Genomic DNA, 12741 nt, shown 5'->3' with positions numbered 1-12741 from the left:
TCTTCTAAGGCACTTTTTACTGTATCAATCCACCTATATCTTGGTCTTCTTCCTGCCAAACTGGCAGAGAACACGTGTTTTGCTAATCTTTCCTCTCCCATTCTGTTTAAGTGACCATACCACCTGAGATTAGTTCTGCTAACACATTCCTGGATGCTAACAATGTCAAGTTCTTTCCTAATATCATCATTTTTAATATGATATTGCCATTGATGCCATCTGTTCATGCCCTTAATCTTTCTCAGGACTTTCATATCTGTGGGTCTCTAGTCTTTGGTCAAGTGTTTTATTTCTGACCCAGCTCTCAGATCCATAAGTTAAATTTGGTTTGAACACTGCCTTGTATACAGCTAATTTAGTGGTGTTTTGGCTAATTTCTTTCTTATTCCATATAAATTTATCCAGTTGACTATCTACCATACCAGCTTTGTTGATTCTGTTGTCTATTTCCATATTTAAATCACTATCTTCATTAAAAATCGTGCCTAAGTAGCTGAAATGTTCTACAGGTTCTCCATTCACAATGCAGTTGATATTTTCAATGCTTCTGCCTATTTTCATTGTCTTTGTCTTGTTATTGCTGACCTTCATACCTTATCTAATCAGTTATTTACAACAGTTATTCAATTTAATCAGGGAACTTGCAGGCTTGTAGTGGATTTATTTAGAAGTATAACATCATCCACATAAAGCAAAGAGCTGACATCTCCAATTTTGATATCAGGTGTAATATCACTTTCCTTCATAATGTGATCCATATAGATAATGAATAACAGAGGGGATAATGTATATCCTTGTCTCACGCCAGACTTATCTCTATTTTGCTATCAAGTGCAGTGTTTAAACTGCTTTTTAAGCACTGTCACCACTACATTTATGGAAGTAGTAAAAATGTATTCTAATTCATTTTGGAGTATACTGTCATTTGGGCAAACACTTCTAGCTCTGTATGTTAATGTTTTTATTCTGCTATATATTTTTTGCACAGAAAGGTGATGTGACATTAAACCATCTTCCTGTACTTCTTCAATTCTAACTGCTGACTTCCAACTCAAAGACTAAGTATTGCTTGACCCATTGATGAATAGCTCCTCTCTTAGCACCTTGTCATATGCCTTTTCCAGATCTACATACAGATATTTATTATATTCCCATGATATTTCTACTCTTTGTCGTAAAGTGTAAATCTGATCCTGATAGCATCTGTTTGGCCTGAATCGCTTGTTCTTCATCAAGCTTCCCTTCCGCAATCGTTCTCAACCGTTTCTCAAGTATACTCATAAATTTTACCAGGAACACTCAGTAGGGAAATACCTCTGTAATTCTCACATGCAGTTTTATTTCCCTTTTTATATATGGGTACCATGAGAGCTCTACTCGAATCATCTGGAATTCATCCCTTTGTCCATCCTTGCGAATTATGCAGTGAGCCACTGTAAGACTTTTATACCTCTATACTTGAGCATTTCTGGTCAAATATCATCTATTCCAGCTGCCTTTCCACATTTCACTTTTGATGGCTTTTTTCTTCAAGCATGGATATGTATTCCTGATTGCATGTCTGTTTTGTACCATTGTGCTATCATCACTGCTTGTTTCATTTAGCAATTTTTCAAGGTAATTACTCCATACATCAAGGATATCTTTTTCTCCCATTTTCATGTCACCTTTATCATCTCTAATTCCTTTTACAGCACTCTTTCCTCCATTTCTGAGCTTTTTTCAACTACCTCGAGAATATCCTGCCATCTTCTTGATATTTATTTTGTATATTCTTACCAGTCTTCCCATGACTTTTGTTTAGCTAGTTTTACACAGTGTTTAGCTTTCTTACATTTGTCTCTGTATTCTCTAAGAGCACAAGCTGACTTATTTGCCAGGAACTTTTGATATGTTTTCTTCTTTTCTTTCACTGCCTCTTTAACTTCCTGTGTCCACCTTGTTGATTTGTTTTTACCTATCCTGATTTTTCTATCCTTGCAGATAACCTCACCACATGCTCCTCTGGCTGAATCAAGGGGTGCTTAAGGGTCAAAGCTGTATAACTGAGAGGAGACCTCCAGATAGCCTTTAATAAAGGAATGCAGAGATTCGATCAGGGCTTCTGACCTAATGTCCAATCCCCACCTTCTCATGGTGCACTCTGTTAGGTACCCACCTGGATACTGAACAAACAAGGATGGGCTGGCAATTTGGGATTTAGCCAACCAAATTGTATTCTTATTGGCTTAAACCACAATATAAAATGAAGGTACGACATGATGATAAATATAGCATTATTAATAAAGGTAAACAAGAAGTACTGAAAATCAATAAAATTCAATTAATTTTTGTGATTAACATATACAAAATTTGGATTCAGACTTGTCGAGTTTTAGATTGAGTATAGAGTCAGAGTAAAAATTATGAATCATGGAGTCATACTTTTATTGTTCAGTCATAATATAGAGTTATTCCATTCAGTTATAATCTCCTTCATTATTGTAGTTTGCTTTGAAACTCCTAGTCATACATGCCAGTTTTATATGTGATTAATTTGGCAATTTTTTAAAACTACAATTATTTATAATATACGACTGTTACAATGCAGGATCATGGTTGACAAACTTGGTTGATAGTTATTCCTTCATTTTTATTACAGATGTTTTTAGCAATGTAAGTGTCATGAACATCAGGAAGTTTACTATAATACTTATGAGATGCAAAATAAATCTTTGGTGACTGAATCTTATCAATAGTTATGCTATATTTTGTTTACTATATACAATAAGCAGTGGTATGAACTTCTTAGTATATAGGAAACGCATATCATCTGAGGATTTCTGACCATTAGTTGATGAGATTTGGTTACATTAGCAAAGGGATATGTAATATCAAATCAGATTTATTTATTTATTTATTTATATATATATATATATATATATATATATATATATCAGGGGCAAATATTCCAGATGTACAGTGCTCATCCACTGAATAGCAATATCACCAATATTATATTTTTGCAGTTATTCCTATTAGACTCCCCGAATTGTTTCCAAACCTCACGTGATTGCTAAAAGTTACCACAATAGACTAATGCTTCATGAAGAGAACACTTTTCTATGCGTAAACATTGCATCAACATTCACGTTAATAGCCCAGGTTTATGTTCAAAATACATACACCTTTGAAAAGATGTGTAGATTGTGCAGTGAGTCAAATTTTTAGTGTTCTAGTAGTTTTAAACCACTCAGAATGCGAGGCTGGGTGAGCTCTGAGACAATAGCATCTAGACGTTGTGATTAGTTATTGTGTCAATCCAATCGAACGTTGTCATGAGTTGCCGTTTTTGTTTACCGAGTTTCATCTGTTTTGCATGTATGAAGTGTGAACTGACGTGGTAGGCAAGTTTTTATATATAATATAGACATGTTTTTAATATATAATTTTCAATAAATTTATAACTTTTTGCCCATATTTACAATGGGAAACAGTACTGTAGTCAAAGGAGGTAGGCCTCATCCTGCTCTTCCAAATTTTACACCTTTGAGTAATTCAATTATACCAACCAAATATAGCATTCTCCTTCATTATTGTTTTCTAATATACACAATCTTAAAATAAACACATTGTCCCCCACTCTGCGCAGATTTGGTTACAATTAATTGATAAATTAAAGTATTCAAAGTTATCCTACAATTAATTGCATTAGACCAATTAAGATGTCCACTGATGTGAATTTTGTAGTGCTGGTTGCATGAGCCATGATAGCACATCCAATTGACATGAGCATGCAACGCCACTGATATACATACACACGCATACTTTGTTAGTCCTTTTTTGTGTACTAGTTTGTGTGTTTACACCTGAAGAAATCCTGTATTGATTCCTTGTTGTTTGGGCTAGGTTGTAGGAGTCAAATAGCTATTGTGTAGCCCTTTCTGAGAAGCCATTTAATTTAATATAAAAAAAAAAAAAAAAAAATCAGCTAACGCCTTTTTATTCCCGTATATACGGGAGTAGGCGAGGCCATTTAGCCCTATCTAACTTTTGGAGACTGAGTGGGCAGTTCAATCTCCACTGGTACCCAATCAGAGACAGATGGCCCAAGGCTATCACTAATTAAGCGGTACGCAGTGAAGAGAGACGGCTCAAATGTGCCCCCATCTCGTGGTCTCTAACCCTAACACAATATATTTAATGTCTGAAATAATGTGGGTTCTACGGTCGATTTTCTTGAGTTTACAGGACGAAAAACCCGAGTTTCCGGGAGGAAAAACCTGCTTGCCCGTGCCAGAGATCGACTAACTCGGGAACCGGTCGAAAAAAGGCTTAGAAAAATTTCCTCTAGTCGCCGACTAGACTCGAAACCAAGACTTCCTTCGTGCGGCCTAGCGCGGTGGTGTGCAAACGCCACATCCACTGAGCTACACAGGCTCTAATTATAATTTTATATATATAATTTAATATATTGTTTGATATTTGAGAGTTCTTCTTGTAAATGATAGGGAGTTGAGCAATTTATTTTTACACTGTTATGATTAACCTTTTCTTCAGTTAAAGCATTGTGTTATTAGCAATTTAACATCATGTGGCTCATTCTGTTTCGAATAAATCCATTGTTTGCATTCTACCTTAACTGTTTTTTAAGCCACTAACGAGGCTTGCTAATTTCAGACTAAAATATACGGCAGTATATTTAATAAATAATACTTTTATCTTGTGTTTTCGTGTATATTGTATAAAAGCATGGCACAAGTTTCTCTAAAAACAAGAATTGGATATGTGAATTTCTGTAGTCCAATGTATACAAGATGATTTATATAGTAAGGATTCAGCATGTTAGTGATTTTTTTTTTCAACCAAGAAATAACATTTTAAAATAATTTACCAGTTATTAAAATACTTTTTTTTTTTTTTTTTTTTTTTTTTAACTTTGTGAGTTTGTGGAATTATTATCTATAATCTGATTAACTGTAATAACATGCTATTTTAGTTGGCTGAGTGGTTAGAGTACTACTCTCTTTCTAACCAGTACATTGTGGGTTTGAATCCCACAATGGGTATGGATGTTTGTGAATGTCTTTAGATGGAAGATGGATTTCATCACTTGCTTGAGGCCTGAAGTGGCTTGAAAAATTCTATGTTCTCTAGAACAGGATTTTGGATTACCTAAAAATTAATAAATAAACTCCCATTATCACAGTAATAACATACATGCAATAAAATCTCATGGATGGGATAAAAAAAATTATATAATCTTTTAAAAGATTATACAGTGTGTTTTCTTTGATTCATGATAACAGTAATATTGTTATGTCTTTTTTTACAGTAATCTTTTTTATTATATAGATTTCTGACAGCTGCTGTATCTTTTTTTGGAGAATATTAGCTTTACTAGATTTAGTTTAGGATTGGAATGACTTTTAATGGGATTATATTGATCAAGTGCATATAATAAACAACTATGTTATACCAACTAATTTCACCAACTAAGGCTGTTGGCATCTTCAGGGTACATAACTGATGTAAGGCACTAAAAAGTAAAAAATGTTACAAACTATAATCAACCGATTCCAATTATTAAACAAAGAAGAAAAAAAATATTAAACAAAGAACAGAGCACGTACAATACATGCATAGAGCGTACATGATATCACTTGTTATTTAGGAACGTTCTATAGTTGGCACTAATTCAGTTCTGGCAAGTTGAGAGATCTAATAAGGGTCTTCCAGATCATGGGCAAGATTAGTTCTTGGTTCTTGTTAAGGTTTTGTATACAGCGGGCAACTGTTGTGGCCTCCTTAAAAATTCGGGAGCAGAAGTCCTCCTCCATGTAAGGAATTGTGCTTCTATCCCACTCTATGGTATGGTTCGTTCTTGAGAAAAGAAAAGCTAATCCCGATTTTTTTTCTCTGTTATTATTGACATCACCTATGTGTTCTTTTTGCCTAATTTCAAGGCTCCTTGAAGTTTGGCCGATGTAATTCAAGCCACACGAGCAGGGTATGTTATAAACTCCAGCATATTTGGAGAAAGGATGACTATCTTTTGGAGATCTTAAGAATTGTCTAATCGCTTCTGTAGGTTTAAAGGCTACTCTTATTTTATGTGGTCTAAGGAGTCTAGCAATCTTATTGGAAACTGTCCCTAAGTATGGAATGACGATGGTAGAAATATAACATATATCATCTCGTTGTCTTTGTCGGGGTTCAGAGAAAAGTATCTTGTGGACGAGTCTTCGAGGAAATCCATTCATGGTAAGGTTGGTAGATATCAGGGATAGTTCTTCCTGGAGGTCTTGTTGATCTGTTGTAAGGAGAGAGGCACTGTTCTTCAGCATGTGTACAATACTAAGTTTCTGAGAAATGTGGTGGCAGGAAGTGAAATGTAAATAATGTCCTGTAGTGGTAGGTTTGCAGTAAACTGAGAGGTTGATACCACCATTCAGAAGCTTCTTAATTAAAGTGTCCAGATATAATTGGTTATCTTTTTCAAGTTCTAGAGTGAATTTGATTGTGTGGTGTAGAGAGTTGATTTTGTTAAGAAAGTCGAACAGGTCCTTTTTTGTGTGGTTCCAAACAATAAAGATATCGTTCACGTAGCTCCACCATACTGTAGGTTTAGGGTCTGTTTGAGATAAGATTTTACTTTCAAAATCTTCCATAAAGAGAGCAGCACAAGATGGAAAGAGGGGGGGGAGGGCTATCCATTGCAAGGCCAGTCAATTGCTGATATATGGTTTTATTCCATAAGAAAAAGTTTGATGTTAAACAACGATGGAACAAAGGTAATGTCTTGTGGGAGCAAACTTCCTAAAATGTTGATGACTTCCTCCACAGGGATGTTAGTGAATAGAGATGTAACATCCAGGCTGGTGAGTAAATCCATATTGGAGATAGAGATGTTGTTCAGTTTCTCAACGAAATGTTGCAAATTTCATATACAGGGTGTTCGGGATAAATTTGACATATTTATAATTAATTATATTTTTCCGTAAGTTACATGTATTAACACACACTTCTCTTCATTTAAAAGTTTGGACCCTTCTTCATTCATATACAAGATGTCAGAAAGGATGGATAGCTGGAACCCACCTGAATCATGGAAGAGAATAACTTGTATCATGATGATTCGTGCCCGCCATCAAAATAAGGATATTACGACTGCTGCCCAATGCTCCCTGAATACAGTAAAAACAATCAGGCATGAACTAGAGACTTGCAATGGTGACTACGAGGATGTAGCAAGAAGAAAGATCCCTAGCAGACGATCTGATTGCGTTCGTACAGCAGAATTCCTCGCAAATCTGCAGGAACAGGTGTTGAAGAACCCTGGCATTGGAATTCGGGCTTTGTTCGTGGAGTTGCTAACTGTAGTCAAGCCCTGGATAACAAGGGTAGCCAATGGTAGGCCATATGTATGGCAGCAGGATTCGGCCCCTTGCCACACCTCTGGGAAAAGTCAAAAATGGTTGTCTGAAAATTTCTACGACTTCACCAGTCCAAATGTTTGGCCTCCAAACTCCCCAGACCTTAACCCCATGGATTATTTTGTATGGGGCGCAGTTGAAAAAGACACCAATCGCACTTCCAGTAATACAAAAGCCCAGTTAATGGATAAAATTAAAACAGTTTTTGCGGCCCTTCCCAGGGAGACTGTAGCATCAGCTTGTTCGAGGTTCCGAAGCAGAATTGAAGCTGTGATCGATGCTAATGGTGGTTATTTTGAGTAAATCTTGTTGATAGTATTGTAATTAACTCTGCCTGTAATGTTTTTTTGTCAATTCATTAAATTTAATAGATACAAAGAAGATTTTCTTTTTCCTTACGAAACTGTCAAATTTATCCCGAACACCCTGTATAAGTGTCCGAATTATGGATGTGAGGTTTTGAGGAGGCCTGCCAGGTGTTTAGATAACAGATAAGTTGGCGAACCACAATCGGGCATAGTGGTATTCCATTTTTGGGTACCTAGTGGCATATAGTCTTGGTGTTAGTGGATGCATGGATTTCAATCTTCGTTTTAAGTCTATAGACCAGTTCACCATGTGATGTATTAAATCGTTGGTGTTATTGTGATTCTTTAGTGTTGGGTCTGTGACTAGGACACGGTAGGTTGATGTATCCGACAGCAAGCTGTTAATCTTATCTTCGTAATCACTGGTATTTAAAATCACTGTTGAATTTCCCTTATCTGCCTTCAATATGATAATGTCCTTCTTTTTCTTCAAGCTATACAATGTTCTTTTTTCCAGAGTAGTGATGTTTTTGTTAGGAGGTCTGGAAGATGAGAGGATGATACTACTTTTTAATCTAATATCATTAGCTATGGGTTCCGGTAACGATGTTCAAAATGTTCCATATAAAAGTTAGCATTCAGGGGGGGGGATAATGGCAAACCCTTGGATGAGACTGCCTTTTCTATATTACAAATGATATCCACTTTAGGGACATGATCAGGTGTTATCGCAAATTGAAACCTTTTTTAAGTATATTGATCTCTGGTTTTGTTAATACATGATCCGATAAATTAAAAATAACTGCTGTTTGGTAGAGAAAGTTTAGACTTAAAGCATTTTGTATAAAGATCATTAAATTTTTGGATTTGGTTTCGTTTGCTTGTTGTAAAGGTTTATCATAGCTAATAGTGACCATTCTGTCCAAATGCGACCATATATCTTGGTCTAAAGTACTAGAAATATCGTCAGAAATCTGGTATGCTGTATCCGTTCACGTAGAAGTGCCAAAGATGTTTTAAAATAAATATGTTTCGCTCGTCTTGAATGGAATTTTTCTTTTAAAAATAGAAACTTTGGAATAATCTTGTTGTTTTAGGATATTTATGCTGGCAGCTATGTTGCATTTCAGCATAGCTAATATCCTAACTGAAATGTAGTGTTTACAAATTATGGGAGGTAGATTGTAGACTCCACAGTTTGGCAAGTATGAATTTTAATTTATGGACTTGTCTGTACATTATTAAAGCTATAACCTTGACTTTGAGGGGGTATTAATGGCGTTTTCTATTAATAGTATTGATCATAAATTTATATTCAGTGTTGTTCAGTCCATTGTAGTTGTGGTTTGGCAGATTGTATGCTGTAGATTTTTTATTTTATTTCACTTGGTTACAAAATATCCTGATGTAGAAACAATGGTTCCTGTGATCAGATATATTCAGCCATATATTAGGAACAAGAAGGAAGAGTTTTTGGCCATGGTTGGCACTTCCAGACCACAGGTTATAGGTATTAGTGAAACATGGCTGACTGTAGATGATATAACTAGTGGGATTGAATGTGATGGGTATAGTGTGTTCAGGAATGACAGAGAGAATAAAATGGGGGGAGGAGTATTGTTGATGATAGCTGATGAGCTCCAGCCAAGGAGAATAGAAGTTGAATTGCAGGATAGAGAAAAGAGCACATTTGAGGCCATTTGGTGTGAGATTGTGGCTAGCAGAACTAAATATACAATTGGGTGCTGCTATAGACCAGGTGATGGAAAAGATGGTGGTGACAGTATGCACAAGCAAATAGAAGAAATGGGTGGAAGGAGAGGGTGATTATTATGGGAGATTTCAACTATGGTCGCATTGATTGGAGTGAGGAGAGGACACACGGGAGGAAGGAACTGGATTTTATGCGGTTATTAAGGGATAACTATCTGCGACAGCATGTAATGGAAAATACTAGGGGTCAGAGAGTGCTTGACCTAGTAATTACATCTGAGGATTTGGCTGTAACAAATATGACCACATTGCCACCAATCGGTGAGAGCGATCATAGGGTCTTAACTTGGGAGGTGGCTAAAGGTGTAGAATTTTCAATTAAGACAGGGTACATGTGGAATTATCGGGCGGGAAAGTATGACAAGCTTAGGAGTTTGATTGGTTCAGTGCCATGGCATGTACAACTGCAAGGACGAGAAGTTGATAGTGCATGGGAGGTAGTTAAGAAGTGCTTGCATGAAGCAATGGCTGACTGTATACCTAGAGTCCGAATAATAAATCAAGTAGGTGTTAAATGGATGAATAACACCATTAAGCTTGAGTTGCAAAAAAAGAAACAACTATGGAGGGAATTTAAGGAGAAGGGTGACCGGCAGGCACATGAACGGTATAAAGCGCAGGCCAGAAGGGTGACGAGTGTGGTAAGAAAAGCAAAAAAGGATTACGAAAGAACATTGGCCATGCAGGCTAAAGAGAATCCTAAACAGTTTTTTAGATATGTAGCAAGTAAAAGGAAAAATGTACATGGCAGATTGATTTTAAAGAATGCCGATGGTAGGGAGGTAACTGAATCAGTTGAGATAGTTGAGTTACTGAGTGAGCACTTTGCAAAAGTATATCATCCAGGTGGTGACATTGCAGAAACGAATAAACCAGTAGATTATACAGGAATTGTGGTTAACGAAGTGGAGGTGAGTAGTCTATTGCATAACCTCAATGTCAATACATCTGTGGGATTGGATGGTATACCAGCTCGTGTTGTACGAGAAGCAGCTAAAGAATTGTCAGTACCCTTGACCATTTTGTTTAATTTGAGTCTCGGGTCTGGGTTAGTCCCGAGCGGGTGGAAAGAGGGGAAAATAGTTCCACTGCATAAAGGTGGTTCCAAGACTGCTGTTGTAAATTACCGACCGATTAGCATATCAGGAATCATTGTCAAGGTCTTAGAGAAAATAGTCAAGAGGAAAATACAAGATTGGATAGAAGAAAATGGGATACTGTATCGGGGACAGCATGGTTTTGTGAAGGGTAGGTCATGCCTCAGTAACTTGCTCACGTATTATAACACAGTGACGGCTGAACTGGATAAGGGTAATGGGTTTACGGTGATTCTACTGGACCTTGCCAAGGCCTTTGACAGGATTCCACATGGAATTCTAATCAGTAAATTGCAGCATATGGGAATGGACATAGGGTTGGTGAGATGGATAGGAGGGTGGTTGACGGAGAGCTATCAGAGAGTGGTTTACTCGGGAGTAGAGTCCACAAGACGGCCTGTGACTAGTGGTGTGCCACAAGGATCTGTTCTTGGACCACTGCTGTTTAATTTGTTCATAAATGATATAGGAAATGATCTGAGAGGAACAGTTCATTTGTTTGCGGATGATGCGAAGTTGGGTAGGGCAATAGTGAATGCAGATGACGTCAAAATTTTGCAGGATGATTTGGATAGATTGGAGGTCTGGGCTAAGGAGAATGGATGTCAGTTTAATGTGGCAAAATGTAAGGTTATGCATTTTGGAGTGAAAAGATTGGCGGCAGTTTACTGAATTGGTGGAACCCTGCTCCAGGAAATTGATGAGGCACGAAGATTTAGGAGTGTTGGTAGTTGAAATTTAGGGGACACATTGCAAAAGTGACCAAAACAGCTCATCAAGTCACTTGGTTGCTGAAGAATACATTGACAAGCAGGTTATTGTTCCTCTTTATCAAGCCTTGATAAGACCCCATCTAGACTACTGTGCTCAGATTTGGTCACCTAGGTTTCTTCTTGATGGGGAGGAGGTGGAGAGGATCCAGAGGCGAGTGACCAAGATGATAGCAGGTCTGTGGAATGAACCATATGAGAACAGGTTGAGGATTTGTGGGTTGCAAAAATTGGTTGATAGGCGGAGGAGGGGAGATATGATTGAGACATTCAAATTACTGAAGGGTTTCTATAAAATTAATTCAGAAGATATTTTTGAGAACAGGGCTGGTTGTGGGAGGACTAGGGGACATCCATGGAAACTGGGCAAAAGTGTGGTTAGTAAAGGTGTTAGAGCTGGGTTCTTTACTTTTAGAGTAGTGAATGAGTGGAATGCGCTCCCTGAGTCTGTAGTGGATGCTGTGACAGTGAATGAGTTTAAGGCGAGGTATGATAGATACTGTATGAATGTCAAATAGTTGTGATGAATATGATTTGGGGCCTCCCTCGATGAGTCTAATGACTCCCTGGAGTTGCCCGTAATAATAGTAATAATAATAATATTAAAAAGTGATGACATGAAAGATGGTTTTAGACATACCTTAGGGAAAAATTTAATGATTTTAAAATTTTTATAACAATTTTGGTAGAACCATGTTTGTAGCTAACCGCTCGGCCAACCAGGCCAACATCGAGAAGCACAGGAAGTACATGTAATGGCATATTAGGACTATATCAAGTGTTGAACACCATCTCACATAGGATTTAATGAAAGAAAGTGGTTAGTAAAAAAAAAAAAATTATGCATGTGTTTCCCAACAAGAAGTTTTAAATCTTTATAACACAGTGGTATCAGCGGGTGGACAAGTGGATAATGAGAAAAAAGGAACTTTTGATGTATTTCTTAGAGAACTTGGGAAGAATAGTATGAGGAAATCTTTTCCAAGAAGAGGTAATAGACAGAATGGAACAAGAGATGAGAAGTTAGTGAATTAGATGTGAAGCTGAGCTGATAGTCAAAAAAATATTTCAACATCACATTTTGGAAAGTAATATTTCATGGATTAAGGGTGATAGTGGATTTCCAAAGAAATCCAAAATTTGAAAGATAGCTCAAAATAAAAATGAAGTTTCCATATAATGTGACTGAGAGTGCATTTAAACTTAAATGGAATATAGCCCATGACACGTAAAATAACTAAGCTAAATAAAACTTGATTGTTACTGTAGTTAAACTTCTTTTACATTTCAAAATGTTTATTGGTATCATTGTCTTCATTTTATTATTTTATATTTGAATTAACTGTGATTTTCTTGCTTAATGACTTCTAAAATGAAT

At 36.7% G+C, this 12741-nt stretch overlaps 2 protein-coding genes across 6 annotated transcripts in view; one reads left to right on the top strand and one right to left on the bottom strand.

The window, feature by feature from the left end:
• The window catches only part of LOC150095102 (protein max-like), a 115356-nt gene that overhangs the window by 25025 nt on the left and 77590 nt on the right, over window positions 1-12741 (top strand). The window lies entirely within an intron of this gene.
• LOC150095101 (retinol dehydrogenase 13-like) overlaps window positions 5101-12741 on the bottom strand; it is a 161033-nt gene continuing 153392 nt past the window's right edge. Inside the window, exon 8 of the transcript XR_016550174.1 lies at window positions 5101-5154. The gene's annotated coding sequence lies outside the window, so the exon portion shown is untranslated. The remainder of the gene's footprint in view (window positions 5155-12741) is intronic.

This window comes from Typopeltis vanoorti, chromosome 21 (genome assembly GCF_054136105.1).
Source record: "Typopeltis vanoorti isolate ZY-2024b chromosome 21, IOZ_Tvanoo_1.0, whole genome shotgun sequence".
NCBI classification, from domain to species: Eukaryota; Metazoa; Arthropoda; class Arachnida; order Uropygi; family Thelyphonidae; genus Typopeltis; species Typopeltis vanoorti.
This window is presented reverse-complemented; position numbering and strand designations above follow the sequence as displayed.